The sequence below is a fragment of the Mastigoproctus giganteus genome, chromosome 2 (assembly GCF_048544385.1).
Source record: "Mastigoproctus giganteus isolate SK-2022 chromosome 2, ASM4854438v1, whole genome shotgun sequence".
NCBI classification, from domain to species: Eukaryota; Metazoa; Arthropoda; class Arachnida; order Uropygi; family Thelyphonidae; genus Mastigoproctus; species Mastigoproctus giganteus.
In genome coordinates, this window is record NC_143576.1 from 107704449 (window position 1) to 107728891 (window position 24443).

The 24443-nt window shown below is 36.3% G+C and overlaps 1 protein-coding gene across 3 annotated transcripts in view; it reads left to right on the forward strand.

Moving 5' to 3' along the window:
• Nucleotides 1-24443, forward strand: part of tst (superkiller complex helicase subunit twister) — a 522759-nt gene that overhangs the window by 141335 nt on the left and 356981 nt on the right. The window lies entirely within an intron of this gene.

Here is a 24443-nt window from a genome sequence, read left to right on the forward strand (position 1 = left end):
GACGGTAATCAAGTTGATGATTTCAATATCCTGATGGGGATCAAGATTGTGCTGCTCAACCCAATAAAGCTTGACGACCGCGGAGCATTCATGAAGAGCCACCTCATGTTCAGAAACCTGATATTTCAATTTTCTGCCAGATTTGCCTTCATAACATCCCCCACAATCTGGACACATAATGTGGTATATGGAACCTGTATATTCCCAGAGGTTTTAGATTCAAGGAACCATTCTCCTGTGACCGTATGAGGCGTGCCTGTTTTGGCTTTGGTTTGAAAACTTTGGGAATCTGGATTGGTAGTACAGCAGGCCCCTGTTATAACATGGTTCGCTTTACGCTGATTCGCTATAATGCTGTTCTTATATTATAACTCGTATCTGACTATAGCGCTGTCACAGATCACTATAACGCTCTTTTACAGATTGCATTTTTGGCATATTTAGCGAAATTGTTTCATTTGATGGAGTCGATAGCTTGAAAATGAATAGCAAAATAGCATTAAAACGTTTTCCCACGCCGACTTGAGAAATTTTCCCACACTCAGTGAAATTTTCTTACACACTAATTTAATTGCAGTGCAGTGACTTGCTACGTAGTTCCGTAACAAGTCATTTTTCAGTCAACATTTTAAAAAATGATCACGTATATTGCATGTAATATTTGTGTTATATGTATTTATACGAAGTCTAATCATCACTCAGTACAGTATTAGACATTGTGCGTAATGGACAGTTTACTTGAAAATTGTGGCGCCTCCATAGCTAGATGGGCAGGGGCAGCAGTGCGTAGCACATCGAGCCCATGAGCCACCAAATACGGAGGATGCGGAAAGGTCAGCGAATGACCACTGCATATCCCTGGAGCAATATGGCCTCAGTTGCTAATGCTCCTAAAAAAAACCAAATAACAATAACAAATAACTTGAACATTGTATCATAATTAATGCAACCAATGCAGTTATGTTTTCAAAGAGTTAATAATGGCCGATAAGAATGAAAAAGCAACCAATGTCTGGGCGCAGGACGAAGACTATAAACGTAAGAAAAAGACTGAATTTGAAAATTAAATTAAGACGTTTTGAAGCAAATCAATTCCAGTCAACGACAAGCGGATGTGTGCCATAATTTAGGACTTGCAAGTTTAACTGCAAGAACAATTATAGAAAAATAAAGAATTAATTTTAGCAGCGGGAAGGATAGCTGTTCCACTGCACGCAACTAGGGCTAGGCCGGCTATTAGGATTGAAATGGAAAGACTAATTTTATTGAAGATAATATCCAATGCAGAATTCAGTTAAGTTAAATATTATTAAAAAAAAAAAAAAAAAAGAGAGAGCCAATATGATGATCTGAAGAAAACTCACCTAAAAAAAAAAAAAAAAAAAATGTGGAACCATTTAAAACTAGTAAGAGCTGGTTGAGTAGATTTCAGATCCGGGAAGAAGCCGTAAGTGCAGTTCACGGAGCCAAAACTTTCAAAAAAGAACTTGTTAAAATTATTGAAGAGGGGCATTACGTGTTATACTTCTCAACAAGTTTTTAACATAGATGAAGCAGGACATTTGTGGAAACGAATGCATAAAAGAAGTTTCATATTGAAAGAAGGAAAAAACATGCCAGGTTTCAAAGCAGCGAAGGATCGGTTGACTTTATTGTTGGGTGGTAACACTGCGGGGGATTTAAAATTAATACCTCTTTTAGTTTATTTGGCAGAGGGCTAAAGTTCAACCCAAAATCGACACATTTTTCTTGATTAAATTCATCAATTAAATTCATGATTTTAATTGGAATTTTAAGTTTAATTTTGATACGTAAGTAGTTACCACATAATTATATACGTATGTAATGCAGAATATTTTATATGTACAAATATTTGAATATTAAATATTTTGAATGACATTTGTGCATCTTTTCACTACCGTTTATTATTGATTAGGAAATATCCTATGGCACCGACTGAAATTCACAAATACATATGTTATCTTATGGGAATGCGGCGTTCGCTTTGTGCGGATTCACTTAGCGGTCTGTTTTTCCAGAACGAATTAACAGCGTTAAGCGGGGGTCACCTGTATTCATCAAGAATTGAAAAGGATCGTGAATAAATCCAGGCTGATGCAGGAATTAAGAGGTTTGATCTCTCCTCCTATATTTATTTATTTTCTATGGTGGTTTGTGTTCCCAAGCCATATGTGTGACTGAAGTGTATTGTGCACGTCAGCAGAATAAATTAAACATTTTATTACGAGAAGCATATATTGCTAGGAACACACATGAGAGATAACTCAGTTTGTTTTGAATTTGACTAGCAAACAATTATCTGAGGAGCAAAATATGTTCCCTTAACCCTCAGCATGAAGTTTGCACTCCTTCCTTGTAAACCTCAAATCACACTTTTGGCTATGGGTGTTGAAGCATCTCTCATCAAACTAGCTGAAGAGACTGCTAGTGTCATTTGCTTTAAAACAGCTTCTATTTTGCAACACATCCGGCCTATCACTAACAACCTCAGACAATGTCAATGGGAAGCTTTCTTCTTTGGGCAAAGACAGCACTGTTATAGTCTTGCCTGCAGATATCGGACACTGCACTGTTGTCCTGGACAAGTCAGAGTATATTCGTAAAGCCCTCGCTCTATTGCAAGATGGGAGGTTTATGAAACTGTGCACGACTCCCCTGTGAAAGTGTTGGAGAAGTTGGAATCTAAAGTTAATAAACTTGTGCATTCTTGATTTTTAGGTAACAAGATTACCAGGAATGTTTGCTTTAAGCTTCATGTGACAGGTTGTTGAATCCCACAGTTTTATGGGCTTCCAAAGATCCATAAACCTGATATTCCTTTGCAGCCCATTGTTTCTTGTTGTAATACACCTACGTATGAAATTTCTAAATATGTTGCCAAGTTTATTAGCACCCCTTATTAGGAAAACTGTTTACACAGTTTCCAGTAGTATGCATTTTTTGTGTATTATTAAAGATTTTACTATTTCTGAGAGCGAGGTTATGGTTTCCTCTGATGTGGTTTCTCTGTTCACTTCTGTTCCTGTATAACAGGCTATTGCCTGTGCGAGACGTCTTTTGAGCAGGGATACCACATTGGGAAACAGAACATTTGCTGTCTACAGTGATATATATATATATGTATATATACTCTTTCAATCTGTGTTTAACGGGGGGCGTGATCATGTTCAATGACTCAGTGTTGCCAAATACAGGGCACAGCTATGGGTGCCCCTGTTAGTCCTGTTATGGCCAATATCGCCATGGAAGAACTTGAGAGTCAGATTTTCTTGAACTTACCTGTTCCCATCACTCTCTGGTGTCGTTATGTTGACAATATCTTCGCCATTATCCCTCGGACATCAGAAACTAAACTGCTGCAATATCTCAATTCCCTGTCACGTCATTCAGTTTACGATTTAACTAGAGGTTGATAATACTGTTCCTTTTTTGGATATTTTAGTCCGATGCATGGGTTTGTGTTTTGTAACTTCTGTTTTTAGGAAGCCAAACGTGCGCAGGCCAATTTACCAATTATGGGTCTGTTCACACCCCCAGTAATTTATGTAGCACTGCTCACACTGTATTTTCCCGTGCTTGGATGCACTCTAGTTCGATTGGTGACAGGCAATTGGAGATTTGCACCATTAGGGTGGAGCTTTCAAATTGCGTTTATCCACCTCAGGTTCTAGGTAGATGTGAGCTTCAGGCTCACAAATTTGTTGTGCAATCTAATCCTCCTTGCATCAATGAATTTATCTCTGCTGCCTACATCCCCTATTATCCGGACGTATCAGAATGTCTTGTTAGGATTTTGCATCTCCATCATATACAATGTGTGCAACTTGTGGGGAGGAAATTAGTCTTATTTCTAAGGTGAAAACACCTGTTCCTCCTCTCCTATACAATGGTTCCATATACCGCATTACGTGTCCGTATTTTGGGGGGGGGGTGTTATGTAGGTGAATCCGGCAAAAGATTTAAAAATCGGGTTTCTGAACATGAGGTGGCTCTGCAGTCGCCGAGCAATATTGGGTTGAGCAGCACAATCTTGATCCCTGTCGGGATATTGAAATCGTCGACTATTCACGTAATTACCACCAGTGCTCATGGCTTGAGGCACTGCACATAGCTAGCAGTAATAGTACCATGAATCGCACAACTTGTACCCTATTATGGAATGTACTATTTTTCAGTGCGATTAGCGCTGGCGATCATCATGTGTACGTAATTGGTTTTACCAACACCAGACTCGTGATACATGATCATGCTCAGCTGACTTTTGCTATTGTAACCAACGATATAAATTGGAGTACACCATTCACCGACTAAGCTGATGAAGAGGCACTTTGTCTCGAAAGCTACTGTGTATTTTAATGCTTTTACCTTATTGTATTTTAACACTTTTATTTTATATTTTATCTCTGTTTTAGTATTTTATGTATATATTATTTATTTCTTTCAATAAATTTATTTTAACTGAGCTAGTCGGTCGTTGCTAGAAAATTGTATGATATGCAACCCGAAGCTCAAGGCCTGTTTTCCAATGAGTAACAAATAGTGTTATTATTTGCCACTCAGTTCTTCTTAAGTCTTTTGTCACATAGTTTTGCTTGAGTTGCTAATATCTTTTTAAGTTGTATATTTTTTCCATGAAAGGTGAATTTCTGGTTTTGCTATATAATTTAAAAAGATATTATGATCTTTAACAGCTTAGGTAGAACTGTGATCACAGTATTTGTCTCTAAGTTGAATGTAAGTCCAAGCCTTAAGATTAAGTCCTTGTCATTCAGTCTTTAGTAGAAGCAGAGATTTCTCTCTCTCTCTCTCTCTCTCTCTCTCTCTGATTGAAATTGAATGCAATCTAAAACTTATTTTAATTATCTCATTAAGCTATGCCTAAGTTACAAAAAAAAAAAAAAAAAAAAAATTCTAGTAATGCTGCATTTCAAATTATCAGTGAAGATAGTATAGTAAACTATGACATTTTCATAATTAGCAGTATATACATGAAAACGTTTTAAAAAAAAGTAGACAGTATTATATTTGTTTTTGCTGTTATATATTTATTTGCTTTGGTCCTCAGAAATATTGATCAGGGTGTTTTCAGATTAGTTGGTCTAAAAAAAATTTTGATTTGATTACTGAAATTTTGTCATCCGAATATATTATACATTGTGATGACACTGTGGTCAAAAGAAACTAACTAGAAAATTTCATCCTTATTTATTGAATTTAAAGAGAATTGTCAAGTAGCTCAAGAAAATATTTTTAAATGTTTTTAGGTTCCATTAGGTTATGAAGAACTTAATTTTTTGTACTGATGACTGAAAGTTATATTTTAATATAAATTCATTCCTTGAAAAATGAACTTCAGTTCATTTTTCAAGAAAGAAGAGAGGAGTTGTAAAAATTTTGAAATTTGGTACATTGAATATTTCTGAAGAATGAAAGAAATGAGTTTTGTGGAGTGCTTTTATTTAAAATGTGGGCTGGAATGAAAAGTTAATTTTGCACTTGAAGCATATTTTGTAGGATAGATGAATCAGAATTGATGAGGAGAAAAATGAACATTTGGTTCTAAATCAAAATTATTTGAAATGTACTTAAGTAGGCAGTTGTCCAAATCCTTCCATCCATTGGTAGCAACATAAACAGATACAACTGTTCCTCTAAAAATATTGCTTGCTGAGTGGGGCAAGATCCATGTTGAGGAGACTCTGAGGAGTCTCCTCAACATGTGAAATCGCACTATCAATGTCTCTGAACCTTGTCTCATTCACTGCTGTTTCAGTGGCTTAGAAAGCACACAAAGAATTTAAATCTGTTACAACAACAACAAAAAATAATAATAAAATAAAATAAAGTATATAAAAAAGAAAACAGAAGCAGACTTATTCTCGACATCCAAATATAGATAATGAACCATAACCTGCAGTGTGTGTGTTGAATAGGATAACAAGAAAGTGGAAATAAGAAGGTAGAAAAGTAATTGTCTATAGATTATAACAAATCTATAAACAGTTTGTACTTGATAGCCAATTAAAAGTGTATATAAGAAGATAGAAAAATGGGGAAGTAGTCTAGTGCAGTCAAAGACAGAAAATGCTAAACCTAAGTGGTGCATGGACAATAAAGAAGGAAAAAGGAATAGGAAAGAAAGTGAAGGAGATAGAGATTGATAGAAGGGAGATTTTTTTTTTTTTTTTGCTTTATATATATATATATATATATATATATATATAAATAAGAATGATGATTAAAAAAATAAAAATATTTTTATTTTTTTAATCATCATTCTAATTTATATATATATTTCAAGCATCATGTAGAAGAATATGCTTTTTGCTGCCTCTGATGTTTGCTTTACCTTTTTATTTTTTATTATAAAAGATTCAGTTTTCAACTCTTTCAAACATTATTCAAATATATGTATATATATATTTAATTAATTACTACTGTAAGATTGTAATTTGTACCATATAGGTGCTCAAAGTGAGTCTATAGCCCCAAAAGAGCAAGTTATTCTCTTTTGCTGATCTGCTCTTTTGGGTCTATAGATTCACCTATATGGTACAAATTACACTCTTACAGTAATTAGATTACAGACTAATGTAATGTTTAATCTATAATTGATGGCATTAATCTGATCTGATATACATTTTATTACTCTTCCTTTTGCAACCATTCCATTATTTTATAAGAGATTAATTAGATAGTATGAATCAGAGCTGTATTACTCAATATGTTCTACGTTGGTAATAAAATTAGTAAATTGATAAGAGGAGTTTACCTCAATATAGTACGTGGAACACTTCCGTATGATACCCTCCAGAAATTAAAACGGAAAAATCGACAACTTACCGGTACATTAAAGTAAAATATAAATAATTAAAGTGAAATATAAATAATTAAATAATCAATTTAACACAATTAAAAATCAATTCAAAACAATTAAATTCAAATTAACGCAATTAAAAGAATCTAACGAAAATATTCAAAACGATTTTCCTTCCTGAAGCTGACAATGCTTTTCGACCGACTGTCGTGATCACAGGAATGAAAATTATCGAATCAGGCTAAACCTGCAACTTAAATAGTGATTATGTGTCTTCGCGCATGCGCGTAAAGGTCCACGCATCGGAGATCAAATATGGCCGCCGAACATTAACAGAATTCTCGTGTAATATAATTTCAACGGTTTCTGCAATTAATAGTCGCGTATAATTACGTTGAACGTTAAGTATTTTGGCCTCGTTAAATAAAAAAGTATGTTTTTCGTTAATGGCATGAAAGGCTAATTCTGACGCTGCTGAACGAGAAGCACGAACAGAGGCTTCGTGTTGATTTACACGGATATTAAGAGAAAACCGCGTGGAACCCTGATAAGACGAGTCGCAATCACCGCAAGAAATGTTGTATACTAGATCATTAATTTGTGTTGCGAACGCCGAAAGAACCGAGCGATTGTTCAGTATAGTGTGTAACTTCCGTATAGGCCTAGCTATAATTTTAAATTCGGTATCTTTAAAGAATCTGTTAAGCTGTTTGTGCCACTGTTCAACATATGGGACAGAAATAAAGTATTTTTTGATATTACTATTGTTGATTGGTGCAGTATTTTGTATCCTATCCTTAGCTTGTACCCTAATTCGATTTATTGTGTTAATGGGATAACCCCTGTTCAAGAATCTGCTAGTTAATATTTGTATTTCTGAGTCTAAAGCAGAATCCGTCGTTGAATATTTATAGGCATTTAGAAATTGATTAAAGATAATCGATCTTTTGTAGGTGAACGGGTGGTAGCTATTATAATGTAGAAGCATACCGGTGTTTGTGGGTTTTCGATAGATGCTAAATTGTATTTTGTTCGAGTCCCGGGTAAGCGTGAAATTTAGAAAGTTTAATGACTTAGTATCCGTATCTTCCCTTTCCAATGTAAATTTGAGTCTAGAATGAATATTGTTAAACGAATGTAAAATATCTTGGATAGTACTACTATCGGTAATAACTAGAACATCGTCTAAATACCTCCCATAGTATGTGATACGGGGACGAAAAGGTGTCAAATGTATCTGCTCAATCGTTGAGAGATAGATCTCTGACATTAAGCCACTCAGGCTCAAACCCATTGGTAATCCAAAAATTTGTTTGTACACCTTGTCTCGAAAGGTGATGTAGTTAGCCTCAACTAATAGTTTAATTAAGTGAAAAATCTCCTTTATAGGCAGCTTCGTATAATTAATCGGTGTCGAGTTTTTATTTAACATATCCCAAATAATATCTAATGTGTATTCAACGTTTACATTCGTATATAATGATGTAACATCTAATGAGAATAAATTGTCATTGTCGCCGAGTTTACAGTCTTTAAGATTATTAAATAATGTATCGTAATTCTTAATCCCAAATTGTATAACCTGTCTAAAAGGTTTTATAATGTTATATACATGTGTGGCTAAGGCTGAAAATGCCGAGTTCCTGTAGGAAACAATAGGTCGAATCGGAAATCCAGGCTTGTGTAATTTTACCTGACCAAAAAGTGCAGGAATATTGTATGTTCTGGACTTCAATTCCTTCAACTGAACCATAGTAATGTAGTCGTTTTTACGATATGTGGTTAACGTTTTATTGTATTGATTTACCAAATTGGTAAACAGTGTCGGGTCCACTTCACAATAAGTGGAGCTATCAGATACAACTGAATCTAACTTATTAATATAATCATGTTTATCTAGTATTACCACTGTATCTCCTTTATCTGCCCTCTGTGTATAATAATGTCCTTATTTTCTCGAAGTTCTCGTAAAGCTGAACTGTCATGTGTATTCAATTTAGGAAGTCGTGTTTCTTTTATGTTATTCACTACTTGGTTAACTTGTTGAATAAATACATCTTTTTGTGGAACACTACGAAGTCCAAATTCAAAATCAATTACGCATTGTTTTTTTGGCAGCTTTCGAGGTGGTAAATTATAATTTAATCCTTTGGATAAAAGTGAAATCTGGTCCTGCGATAGTGTACACGAGGAAAGATTTGTAACCTGTTGATATGTCGGTTCGTTGGATACTGGGTGAGGGGGTGTTCGTGAACTAGCCGACATATTCTGTGGTAGTGCGTTATGTGTCTGTGGGGGGGATGTCACCCAACTCGTGTGAACTTGGTCGCAGGCTCGCGACAATGTGTTAGAATTCGTATGAACGTGTCTTGAACTATTCGATAATGTTTGCAACTTATTAACGTGTCTGTTTTTTATTTCTGAGGCTTGTGCTTCCCGTCGCAAATCTATGGAGGTCTTCTATGTTATTACCAACGTAGAACATATTGAGTAATACATCTCTGATTCATACTATCTAATTAATTTTCATACTCTTATTGACTATTTCATTCACTTCCTGTCTCTCCAGTAGTATACAATCGATACACACAATTATGGGAGATTTTTTGAATGGCTTGGTACAAAATTACATTAAATCTACACTAAGGTACTCGGCCCAAAGTTACCATATTTCTTTCCTAAAATATTGCCTTCAAAACAACATCGTTCCGAAGTTTGCCAGGGTGAATTTAAATCAAAAAATTTCAGGCATAAAACAACTATCACTGGCGACATCACGTAATATTGTTAAGCTTGCCTTAAAATCTCGATATTCGGATAAACAAAAATACCTTTCCCAGGTTAGGAAGCTTCGCGATAAATTAAAAAATTATCTACATCCGAACGATTGGTCTGTATTGAAGACCTCCATAGATTTGCGACGGGAAGCACAAGCCTCAGAAATAAAAAACAGACACGTTAATAAGTTGCAAACATTATCGAATAGTTCAAGACACGTTCATACGAATTCTAACACATTGTCGCGAGCCTGCGACCAAGTTCACACGAGTTGGGTGACATCCCCCCCACAGACACATAACGCACTACCACAGAATATGTCGGCTAGTTCACGAACACCCCCTCACCCAGTATCCAACGAACCGACATATCAACAGGTTACAAATCTTTCCTCGTGTACACTATCGCAGGACCAGATTTCACTTTTATCCAAAGGATTAAATTATAATTTACCACCTCGAAAGCTGCCAAAAAAACAATGCGTAATTGATTTTGAATTTGGACTTCGTAGTGTTCCACAAAAAGATGTATTTATTCAACAAGTTAACCAAGTAGTGAATAACATAAAAGAAACACGACTTCCTAAATTGAATACACATGACAGTTCAGCTTTACGAGAACTTCGAGAAAATAAGGACATTATTATACAGAGGGCAGATAAAGGAGATACAGTGGTAATACTAGATAAACATGATTATATTAATAAGTTAGATTCAGTTGTATCTGATAGCTCCACTTATTGTGAAGTGGACCCGACACTGTTTACCAATTTGGTAAATCAATACAATAAAACGTTAACCACATATCGTAAAAACGACTACATTACTATGGTTCAGTTGAAGGAATTGAAGTCCAGAACATACAATATTCCTGCACTTTTTGGTCAGGTAAAATTACACAAGCCTGGATTTCCGATTCGACCTATTGTTTCCTACAGGAACTCGGCATTTTCAGCCTTAGCCACACATGTATATAACATTATAAAACCTTTTAGACAGGTTATACAATTTGGGATTAAGAATTACGATACATTATTTAATAATCTTAAAGACTGTAAACTCGGCGACAACGACAATTTATTCTCATTAGATGTTACATCATTATATACGAATGTAAACGTTGAATACACATTAGATATTATTTGGGATATGTTAAATAAAAACTCGACACCGATTAATTATACGAAGCTGCCTATAAAGGAGATTTTTCACTTAATTAAACTATTAGTTGAGGCTAACTACATCACCTTTCGAGACAAGGTGTACAAACAAATTTTTGGATTACCAATGGGTTTGAGCCTGAGTGGCTTAATGTCAGAGATCTATCTCTCAACGATTGAGCAGATACATTTGACACCTTTTCGTCCCCGTATCACATACTATGGGAGGTATTTAGACGATGTTCTAGTTATTACCGATAGTAGTACTATCCAAGATATTTTACATTCGTTTAACAATATTCATTCTAGACTCAAATTTACATTGGAAAGGGAAGATACGGATACTAAGTCATTAAACTTTCTAAATTTCACGCTTACCCGGGACTCGAACAAAATACAATTTAGCATCTATCGAAAACCCACAAACACCGGTATGCTTCTACATTATAATAGCTACCACCCGTTCACCTACAAAAGATCGATTATCTTTAATCAATTTCTAAATGCCTATAAATATTCAACGACGGATTCTGCTTTAGACTCAGAAATACAAATATTAACTAGCAGATTCTTGAACAGGGGTTATCCCATTAACACAATAAATCGAATTAGGGTACAAGCTAAGGATAGGATACAAAATACTGCACCAATCAACAATAGTAATATCAAAAAATACTTTATTTCTGTCCCATATGTTGAACAGTGGCACAAACAGCTTAACAGATTCTTTAAAGATACCGAATTTAAAATTATAGCTAGGCCTATACGGAAGTTACACACTATACTGAACAATCGCTCGGTTCTTTCGGCGTTCGCAACACAAATTAATGATCTAGTATACAACATTTCTTGCGGTGATTGCGACTCGTCTTATCAGGGTTCCACGCGGTTTTCTCTTAATATCCGTGTAAATCAACACGAAGCCTCTGTTCGTGCTTCTCGTTCAGCAGCGTCAGAATTAGCCTTTCATGCCATTAACGAAAAACATACTTTTTTATTTAACGAGGCCAAAATACTTAACGTTCAACGTAATTATACGCGACTATTAATTGCAGAAACCGTTGAAATTAAATTACACGAGAATTCTGTTAATGTTCGGCGGCCATATTTGATCTCCGATGCGTGGACCTTTACGCGCATGCGCGAAGACACATAATCACTATTTAAGTTGCAGGTTTAGCCTGATTCGATAATTTTCATTCCTGTGATCACGACAGTCGGTCGAAAAGCATTGTCAGCTTCAGGAAGGAAAATCGTTTTGAATATTTTCGTTAGATTCTTTTAATTGCGTTAATTTGAATTTAATTGTTTTGAATTGATTTTGAATTGTGTTAAATTGATTATTTAATTATTTATATTTCACTTTAATTATTTATATTTTACTTTAATGTACCGGTAAGTTGTCGATTTTTCCGTTTTAATTTCTGGAGGGTATCATACGGAAGTGTTCCACGTACTATATTGAGGTAAACTCCTCTTATCAATTTACTAATAATAGATTAAATATGTATATATATACAGCAATACCTCACATAGCACTGATAATTGGTACCAAAACTGTTCCATGTTATGTAAAACCATGCTGATTGATTATAATCGGTTTTAATTAAATACATACCAGAGAAAGTCTAATAAATAAATTATAACAAATCTATAAACAATTTGTGCTTGATAGCCAATTTAAAAGGATTTGAAATAAAAAAAATATTGCAAAAATTTTATTAATGAAAAGGTAACATCATGAGAGATGAGAAAAAAACTATTGTTTATTTAGGCATTTCAATAATGAAGTTGGCGAAGTTGTCTCTTATTTTTCTCAGCGTACAAGTCTTTGTAGCATCAAATCTCATCTTGTAAAATTTGCCATATCATGATGCTACATTCAATATTTGGATCTCCATTCATAATCGGCTAGCAGGCCATGTCAACCTCCTGAAAAACTTTCTCCAGTTCTTCTGTTGAAAATTCTTTTGGTGCACTTCATTGTTATCCACTTCAGAATTGTTTTTCTCTTCTTCATATCCTGTTTGCTCATCAGTTTCAAGGAGAGTTGCATCATCTGTCATTTGCATGTGAGTCAGTGCAGTCACGTACATTGGCAGTGTCCAAAGTTTTGAATCCCAAGTCTTTTCCGATCTACACAATGTCTTCGGCAATTGTCTGAACTTGCAATTCAAAACCAGTGAAATCATTTGCCAAATGGGGAAAAACATGCTGCCAAACAGAACACGTTGGAAGTGATTTTTAACCAATATGCAGATAGATTTTCAATTGTATTTAAAGGGGTAAAAAATAAATTGTGAAATGCAAAGTTTGAAAAGCTATCATGTTGTCTCATCAGGATGGAATTAAGAATACTGAACACTGTTGCACATCGCCACTCACTTTCTCAGAGGAGCAATTGGCACATGTGCATGTGAGACAATAGAGTTGACACTGCAGCATATATTTGCCGTGTATGCGTACCTAGGCTACGACAACACAGCATATATGAGGGTACACATCTAGGACTCTAGGCTATTGAATGAGTTTTAATAGGTACAGTAAATTTTTGACTTAAACTTAATTGAAAACCGTGTTACAGTGAAACCCGTGCTGTTTGAAGCCGTGCTGTGAGGTATTGCTGTATATATATATATACAGGGTTATTCACTACCAGTGCGACAAACTTGTAGGAGGTGTAGGGGGCACAAAGACAAATCGGAATCGCATAGCATTGCATGGTCCAAAATGCCTTCGTCATGCGGAAGAGGACGTTGAACGGGAGGTCGCGTGAACTTCAAGTCAGCATTTGCGAACCGGTTCCCGAGGCAGTAGGATGGACAAGTATTCAAACGTTGAACTGGCTGACATGCACCTTGCACATGGAGCTGCAGACTGTAACGGGCGCGCTGCTCTGTGCTTGTACCAGGAACGTTTCCCGCACAGGCGTGCTCCTCATCATACGATTTTCGCACGTGTGCACAGAAGGTTATGTGAGACTAGTTGTTTCACGAGAGGTACCATGAATCGAGAGCGAACGACAAGGATGCCAGGCAATGAGGAGAATGTCTTACGTCTTGCAGAAGGCAATCCGAGTAAGTGTACTCGAGCAATAGGCCAACAATTGGGTATTTCCCAATCCACTGTATGGAGGATACTGTCAACAAACCAAATGAGTTCATACCATCTGCAACACCTCCAATCATTGGAGCCTGTGGATTATCCACTCTGGAGGACTTTTGCTACTTGGTTTCTTCAACAGAAACGGTTTGCAAATGCTGACTTCCAGCGAGATCGTTGTTCACGAGACCTCCCGTTCAACGTCCTGTACTGCACGACGAAGGCATTTCGGACCCTGCAATGCTATGTGATTCCGATTCGTCTTTGTGCCACCTACACCTCCTGCAATTTTGTCGCACTGGTAGTGAATCACCCCGTTGTGTGCGTGTATATATATATATATATATATATATATATATATATATATATATATATATATATATTAGTAATATACAACTGTTAAGAAGCAAAATGAGCAGAAAAAGGAAAATAACAAGTTATCATACGTCTAATGCTCCAAAACGCGCTATGCAGCAGAAAAGAAAGCAAAAGGATATAAATGTCTGGTTTGTAAAATAGTTAAAGAGTCTGGGAAAATGGAAATGAAAAGTACACAAGGTGCCTGAACTAAGAGAAGTTTAAGGGATTGTCAAAAATGGAAGTGAAGTAGTGGTTAAACAGGTGAAAGAGTTTGAAAAACCTAGTACAAAAATGAACTGGGATTGAGGAAGCAAAAACTGGGATGGTTGAGTGGGAGAAGACAGAGAGTGGTAATCAATGGACACTGCTCATCGTGGACTAATGTTATTACTGGTGTCCCTCAGGGTTCAGTGTTGGGTCCATTGTTGTTTTCTGTATTTATAAATGATATTGATGATGGTATATCAGGCTTAATGTCCAAGTTTTCAGATGATACAAAGGTTGACAGGGTTGTTAAGGACACTTATGACAGTACACTGCTGCAACAGGATCTAGAAAAGTTGAGCAGATGGGCTGAGAGGTGGCAACTGAAGTTTAACATTGATAAATGTAAAGTACTACATATGGGAAGCAGTAACCCCAGAGTAACATATCAACTCTGTGGTACTGCACTGACAGTGCTAGAGAATGAAAAGGACCTGGGGGTAATTGTTCAGGCAAATATGAAGTTTTCTGAGCAGTGCAGATGGTCTGCAAGAATAGCTCATGGTGTCTTGTCAATGATATACAGGAATTTTTCTAGCAGAGATAAGGAGGTGATTATCCCCTTGTATAAGGCAATAGTCAGCCACACCTTGAGTACTGTATACAGGTCTGGAAGCCTCATTTTAAGAAGAATGTAGAGCTGTTGGAATGAGTAGAGAGAAGGGCAACAAGATTAGCGAATGGAACAAACGGTTGCTGTTACGAAGAGAGGCTTAAGTTTTACAAATTGCAGTGTCTGGAGACTATGTACCTGCGAGGTGATCTGATAGAGGTGTATAAAGCCTTGAATGGCTTGAGCATGCTCTATACTGATGGGATTCTTCCTCTTGCTCAGAATAATCGCCTGAGAGGGCATAAATTCAAATTGAGGAAAGACAGTTGTAGGATGGATATGCGGAAGTTTGGCTTTAGCCATTGGGTGGTTGTTTGCTGGAACAAACTTCCATCTGCCATTGTGGAAGTTGATAGCTTAAACAGATTAAAGGTAGAACTGGACAAACATTTGGGATGAGTGAAATGAGTAGGGGGGGTCTGTGTATTGGTGGTTTTTTTTTTGGTTTTTTTTGGCTGATGCTATATAAGCTTGCTTTCTTGCATCATGTGCCCTTGCCAATGCTAATGCTAATTATGAGAGCAGCCTTGGATTCACAGGAAGTCTCTATGGACTAAAGATGTGCAAATGTATCTCTAAATCAGTAAGGGGGGATCAAAAGATGACAAGCCAGACCGGTTAGCTTAACATCTGTTCCAGGGAAATCAATGGAGTCACTAGTTATAGAAGTAATGCAGGTTATATGGACAGGAATGCATTAATACTGTTGTCACAGCATGCATTAGGGGCAGTCTTGTCTTACCAATCTGAAAGGTTACTATGATGCAGTGACTAAGGAACTGAATGCAGAAAATAAATTTGATATCATATACTTGGATTTCAAGAAGACCTTTGATGGTGTTGCACATAAAATACTGCTGTACAAACTAGAACATTAGTAAATTAATCAGAGGATTTTACCTCAATATAGTACGTGGACACTTCCGTATGAAACCCTCCAGAAATTAAAACGGAAAAAACAAAAAAACGACAACTTACCGGTACATTAAAGTAAAATATAAATAATTAAAGTAAAATATAAATAATTAAATAATCAATTTAACACAATTCAAAATCAATTCAAAACAATAAAATTCAAATTAACGCAATTAAAAGAATCTAACAGAAATATTCAAAACGATTTTCCTTCCTGAAGCTGACAATGCTTTTCGACCGACTGTCGTGATCACAGGAATGAAAATTCCTGTGATCACGACAGTCGGAATGAAAGGAATGAATGACAGGAATGAAAATTCCTGTGTGATCACAGGAATTTTCATTCCTGTGATCACGACAGTCGGTCGAAAAGCATTGTCAGCTTCAGGAAGGAAAATCGTTTTGAATATTTCTGTTAGATTCTTTTAATTGCGTTAATTTGAATTTTATTGTTTTGAATTGATTTTGAATTGTGTTAAATTGATTATTTAATTATTTATATTTTACTTTAATTATTTATATTTTACTTTAATGTACCGGTAAGTTGTCGTTTTTTTGTTTTTTCCGTTTTAATTTCTGGAGGGTTTCATACAGAAGTGTTCCACGTACTATATTGAGGTAAACTCCTCTTATTAATTTACTAATATCATTATCAACGTAGAACATATTGAGTATTACAGCTCTGATTCATACTATCCAATAAACTAGAACAACGTGTCATTATGGGAAAGTTACTGCTTTGGATAACGGGATTGTTAAGTGGAAGGAGACGGAGTAGTTATCAGTGGGCACTGTGCTTTGTGGACTATTGTTATCAGTGGAGCCCTCCCCCCCCCTGGGTTCAGCATTGGGCCCATTGTTGTTTTCAATATTCATTAATGATACTGGTGAAGGTATATCAGACTTAATATCAAAGTTTGCAGATAATACCAAGGGTGGGTAATGACACAGTAATCAGGATGAATTATTGCAAAAAGATCTATGAAAATAGGGTCAATGGGCTGAGAAATGGCAATTGAAGTTTAACATTGACAAATGCACGGTACTGCACATGGGTAGCAGTAATTCCAGAATAACTTATCAAATGTGTGATACTACAATCAGGGCAGTGGAAAATGAAAAGAACCTGGGGGTATCGTGGGGGTATACAGAAACTTTGGTAGCAGGAATAAGGAGGTGATTATCCCTTTGTACAAGGCCATTGTTAGGCCGCACCTTGAGTAGTGTATACAGATATGGAGGCCTCATGTTAGGAAGGATGTAGAACTGCTGGAACAGTTGCAGAGAAGGGCAATCAGATTGGTGAAGGAACACAAGGGTGCTCTTACCTAGAAAGGTTTCAGTTTTGCATATTGCATCTTCTGGGACTAAACATTTGCGGGGTGATCTGATTGAGGTGTTTTAATTGATTGAGGCCTTGAATGGATTGATTAAGCTGAATGTGAATGGCATTCTTCCTCTTTCTGAGACAACACACAAGGGGGGGGGAACATAAATTTAAATTGAGAAAGGATGGTTGCAGGATAGATGTGTGGAAGTTTTCCTTCAGCCAGCGGGTGAATGATTGTTGGAACAGGCTTTCATCTGTTGTTGTGGTTTGGATTGTTTGAATAAATTCAAGGAAGAACTAGATAAATTCTTGGAGGGTATCAATGGGAGAAGTGTGTAGTATTTTTTTTTTTTTGGCTGATGCTAAATAAATAAGCTTGCTTTCTTGCATCATTTGCCACTACTACTGCATCATGCAATCCAGTCTTCCTTACATTTTAAGGGTACAGTTCTAAAGTGGTGTTTGCAGATTGGTTGCTAAATAATGTACCAAACTTAACCTATTGGTAACTCTCTAGGAGGAATCTGGAGCAGCTAGTGTGTAATCTTGCTGTCAGACAGTGACTGGAGGGAGTTCAAGTAGTGTGTATGGAGAAGGGGTGAGACATTACTGAGACCACACTATGTCAAGGAGCTGGGTGTATTCTTGCTGTGTGTGTAATATCCAAAAATTTCATTACTTACACCATGTGCACCCCTATTTTCTTTACTACTGATATTTTGTGAATGTCAAAGTGACAGCACAAACTTATCTGAAAATAGATTTGAACCACCCAAACATTTCCTCATTCATTTCACACATACAATGTCTTATTTCCAATCTCAATAATGATCATTTACAGTCTACCAAGCCCACTTACTTTTTCTGTCAGAATCCTAATCGTTGGTTGATTCAACCACTGCTAATGTCATTTGGCCTAATTATTCGCTCTACGATTCCTTTTGTGTTAAAGGTGGTATTGTGCATTTGTCAACTCTAATATTCCCTGTCAGAGACATAGTAACTTTTAATCTTCATTTTCTCTCTCTCTCTCTCTCTCTCTCTCTCTGTCAGTTCCCAGTTATACTTAAATTTTTTATATATGATCTGGTCTTGATGCATTATAGCCTTAGTTGCTAATACGCCAATAAAATCCAAACCAACCAATCCCAGTTATACCTGGAACTCTGACTTCTTTTCTTTGAAGCTCAACTTTCTCCAGTCCAACTTTGATAACAACAAGATAATTTTCCTTGGGAAATTCCTGCTTTGTGTTGCCTTTTTATGCTTTCTTATTCTCACGGTATTATTCGTTCTGCTTGGAAATTTCTTCATATTCAGCCGGTTTCTAAAAAGGGTGACAAATCCCTCCCATCTAATTATCATCCCATTGCACTTACTTCTGCTCTTTCTAAAGTAATGGAGAAATCTATTAACTGCCAATTCCAAAACTATCTTGAAACCTTTCATTTGATTCAAGAATTGCCAACATGAATTCCATTGATCTTCTGGTGATATACTGTCTTATGATAGTGTTAGTATTAATAGTGGCAAATGATGCAAGAAAGCAAGCTTATACAGCACAAACAAAAAAAAAAAAAAAAAATCCAATTTCATCTATCCATCCCTTCCCATAGTTTGTTTAGATTTCCTTGAATTTATTCAAATTATCCACTTCAAAAGCAATGGATGGAAGCTTGTTCTAGATATCAAGTAACTGTTGGCTTAAGGCAAACTTCTACAAATCTATTCTGCAACTATTCTTCCTCAATTTGAATTTATACTACCTCAGTCTTCTGAGCAAGAGGAAGAATCCTATCTGCATGGAATTTGCTTATGCCATTCAAAGCCTTAAGGACCTCAATCAGATAACTTCTTAAATGCCTAGATTCCAGATACTGCAATTTGCAGAACTGAAGCCTTTCTTGGTAAGAGCACTGCTTTATTCCCCTCATCAATGTTGTTGCCCTTCTCTGAACCCATTCCAAGAGCTCTACATCCTTCCTAAAGTGAGGCTTCCAGACCTGTATACCGAAGATGTGGCCTGATCATTGCTTATACAATTTGATAATCACCTCCTTGTCATTGACAAGACCCCATGAGTTGTCCTGGCAGCTCATGAGAACTCCTATCAGACCACATAATCCCACGCTCTTCTTCATTTTCCATTACTCCGAGTGTAGTACCACACTTCATATGTTATAGCACAGTTGATACATTACTTTGTGATTATTGCTACCCATATGTAATACATATACTTGGTTGCTTAACACTGACAAAATTGCATTTGTTAGTGTTAAACTTCAATTGCCATTTTTCATCACATCTGCATAATTTTTCTAGATCTTTTTGCAGCAGCATACCTTCATTACTGTGATTAACCGTCCTGCCAACCTTCATATCATTTGCAAACAGACGTTAGGCATGATATACCCTCATTAATAAATACAGAAAACAAAAATGGGTCCCAACGTTGAAACCTGTGGGACTCTACTAATAACATTTTATCCAAGAAGAGCAGCAGTATCTGTTGATAACCACTCTCTGCTTTCTCAAACTCAGCCATCCTTTTATCCATAGCAGTAACTTACCCTGAATGCCACTTTGCTCCAGTTTGCACAACAGCACTTTTATGTGCAGTGGTATCAAATGTCTTCCTGAAACCTAAATATATGATATCAAAATTATTTTTTTCATCCAGTTCCTTTGTTACTGCATCATAGTATAAATTCAGATTAGTCAGAAAAGACTGCTCCTTAACAGGTCTATGCCATGACTTCAGTCCAATTGCATTCCTATGTAGGTGGTCCTGCATTATATCTTTAACCAGTGACTTCTTTATTTTTCTTGGAACAGAAATTAAGCAAATGAATCTGTAATTACTCATGTTACCCTTCAATTTCCCAGTCTTTTCCTCTTGTATTAATGACCTTCTGTTGACTGGAAATCCTATCTGTAGTTTTGGATAGGATTTCCATAGATTTGCTGATGACAGCACATTTCATTCTGCTTTCAAGTTTGAGAAATCTTATCCTGGACAAACAGCTTCAACTTCTCAAATATCCGCTACCAGTTCCTTAAATGCTGACCTCCAGGTAATTCTTCCTTGGGACAAAAATAACTTAGTTTATTTCATTCCCTCTAAAACTCAATCCTCTCTTATATCTTGTTAAAAGGATTCTTCTGCTTCTCTGCTTATCTTTGATGACACTGAGATTTCTGGACAAGATCACATGTTTATAGTAGGGATTACCATCTCACTTTGCTTAAGCACATCATCAGTATTGCTTCTTCTGCATCTAAAAAAACCACTGCACATAAAAAAAAAAACTACTCACATTTTACAAATCTGAAAAGAGGGCAGTTAGGTTAATTAATGACCACCTCTTACAAAGTCTCTCTGCTCTCTGTTTCATAGACAGTTTGTTTCTGCTGCATGCTCTTTCTATAGATATTTCAGTGGACACTGTTCTTCTGAATTGGTTTCTATAATTCCCTTGCTCGCTCTCTCTCTCTCTCTCTCTCTCTCTCTCTCTCTCTCTCTCTCTCTCTCTCTCTCTCTCTCTCTCTTCCAAACTAGTCGGAACACATACTTCAACCAGTCAACTTCCATTTACTGTCTTACTTTAAACTCACAGAACCAAATTTTCATCTTCCTTATTTATCCCTTTAAGTTCAGTTTTAAGGAACAACCTCCCTTCACAGGGAGGTTGTTCCTTAAAATTACAATCTACAAAAATTCAAGTTTAATGTCAACAGATATCTTCTTTAATAATTTCTGCGAAGATAAAGAAAGCCAACATGAGAACGACGAGAAACGTCGGATAACTTGCGCAGAAAATTAGTTTCCAGATATGGCACTCTAACGCTGCTCGCTCGGTAAACAGATGTTAGGTGTTATTGGTCTGGAGCAAAGTCGAGAACGATATATTGCTTGATAGGTAGGCATGGCAAATGATGTGCTGATTGGTGCACAAACACAACACACGATAACACCAGGTTAGTATAATTTTAGTATCACTCAGAAGCACTAATCGTAACTTGCCCTAATGAACGCTTTCCATAACGATGAAAAAAGGTTATGTTACCTCCACTTGAATCCCATGGGAGCTTGAACCCCTCCCGAAGTGGAGGGGGGTAATCTAACCTTTTTTCTTTAGAATCACAGTCATATTTAGAAATACATTCGTAAAAAATTTATTTTTTTATGACTGTATTTTTATTTTCTTGTTCAATGATATGCCCTAATGATGAAAAAAGGTCAGGTTACCTCCATTTGAATCTCATGGAAGCTTGAACCCCTCCCAAAATGGAGGGAGTAACCTAACCTTTTTTCTTTAGAATCCTGTAAACTACCGTATAAATTGTTTATTAACAAAATATTATTTTTTTATTACTGTACTTTTATTTTTAAAGACACTCTTGCAGATACACACGTATCATTCAATCAAATAGCTGCTTCAAAATGGAGGGAGTAACCCCTCCCAAAATGGAGGGAGTAACCTAACCTTTTTTCTTTAGAATCATGTGAACTACCATATAAATTGTTTATTAACAAAATATTATTTTTTTATTACTGTACTTTTATTTTTAAAGACACTCTTGCAGATACACACGTATCATTCAATCAAATAGCTGCTTCAGACCTCAACAGCTATTCACTATATATATATAGAATCTTTCTTTCTTTTCTTATATTATTTCATAACCTAACGTTTAAGGTTAGGTCACTAAATATAAGGAAACCGTTTCTATTATTTCCTAACCTACCATTTAAGGTCAGGTTACGAAATATAACGAAAAATAAAGAAACCTTTTCCTTTTTGCGTAACCAAACCTTAATCAACATTATAGTAAAAACACTCATGAACTCCAAAAATCTGCTTTTAATAATAAGAAAAAAACATAATGAAGAACATAAAAATGAACAGAACGAAACTTTTATTAATTTAGTTTTCATCAAAAAATCAACCAACTTGTTATTTTCCTTACAAATTTCTTCCATCTTTAAAAGATTCATCGCTACTATTACCTGTTTACCATTCATTACAAAACTATTATGCACCATTCTTTACTCATAAATACACATTATAGTTCCAACCATTATAGTAGCTTGTCCTCTGTCGCACCCACCGCCAATTTCATCATTTGCCACACCTACCTGTCAATCAATATATCCTTCTCGATTTCGGCTCCAGACCGATAACACCCTACCGCCTGTTTACCGAGCGAGCAGCGCTAGAGTCTGGTGTCGGGAAACTAATTTTCCACATAATTTTTCCGACATTTCTCGTCATTCTCTTGTTGGCTTTCTTTACCTAAGCCATAATTTCATCTTTCAACCCACACTTGGTACCAAGTTCTGTAGGTTCTTATGCTTTTCATGTTTGGTTTTTTCAAAAAAAAAGAAAAAAAAAAAAATGTTTTCCAACACTATTTCCATGCGGAAGTGTATCATCTAGGGTATGCCAAATGTGGCCCTGGCCATTGGTGTTAATTCACCAAATGAGAGCTTTACAATAACTGAATTTATAATATTTAAAAATTTCACTACAATTAGCATTAGCAGAGGCATATGATGCAATAAAGCAAGCTTATGCAGCATCAGCCTATTTGAAAGCAAATAAGACAACTTATTTGATTTCAATCCTTCTAAAACTCAGTCTTGTCTTATATCTCGCAAAAAGGATTCTTCTGCTCCCATGCTTATCTTTAGTGACACTCCGATTTCTCTCTTTTGGGGATTACCCTGACTTCTAATCTTTCTTGGCACAAGTACATTACAAATATTGCTTCCTCTGCATCTAAAAAACTTGGTTTTCTCTTTCACTCTTGGCGTTACTTTTCTTCCAAACAGCTGCTCACTCTGTATAAATCGCAAATCCACCCTGCCATGGAATATTGTTCCCACATCTGGGGTGGTGTCTCCAAAACCTCTCTCAGGTTTCTTGATTTCATTCAGAAGAGGGCAGTTAGGTTAATTAATGATTCATCTCTAACAGAGTCTCTCCACTCGCTGTCTCATAGACGTATACTGTTTCTGCTGCATGCCTCTCCTACAGATACTTCCACGGGCACTGTTCTTCTGAATTGGCTTCTATAATTCCCGCTCTCTCTTTCAAAACAGTCCGAACACGTGCCGCCACCAGCCAACATACATTTACTGTCCAACTTCCAATTCACAGAACCAACTTTTCATCTTCCTCGTTTATTCATTCATCTGCCGTTTTCTGGAACAACCTTCCTTCATACGTATTTCCTGAAAATTACAGTCTGCAGAAGTTCAAGTCCAATGTCAACAAATCTTCTTTTGTCTTCTCAACCTCCAACACAAGCACGGTACTAAGTACTATAGGTTCTAATACCTCTTGTGTTTGGGGTTTACATTAAAAAAAAAAAAAAAAAAAAAAAAACCAATCCTGAGCTGGAAGAGATTATCAGATCGATCAGGATAATGATGACCAACAGCTTCCAACACCACCTGAAGTTGGCTCTAAAGAGACTGACCATAGTTCTAAAAGGAGGGAGAGGGAGGTTTGACAAATCTAATTGAACAACAGAAGGTGATTAAGAAACTTGAGGATTACTTCCAGGAAAACATAGCACCACTCTACCAGGCTATAAGGAAGATAGATAAATGGCACATACTGTTCAACCTCAACAAGGAGACCCTATTCACACAGACAAGATATAGAGAGAAAGGTAGGTGAAGAAGGCACTTTATGGTAGATATTACAATGACCTTCCTCAAGACTAAATAGATGAGATAGCTTTGAACGCATGGGTCACAAGTGGGAGGTATTCTCAAAGACCAAAAAATTCATACTTGCTGTCCAAGACAGATAATAATAAACCAGGTAATAAACACCAGAAATTACAGGAAATACATTTCCAAGAAACCTGGAGTGACAGATGGCACACATCGACGTCACCCAGTTGGAGCACATTTGTAGACATGACTAGGTTGTCAGGATAATAGATCAGAAGCTATCACAAAAGTAACAGCTGATAAAAGAAAGTGTACCGTATTACAAGTATGAACCCCAGGCTGCACTAGAGACCTGTACTCACAAGCTATACTGAGACTGTGCCATAATTACAGAGA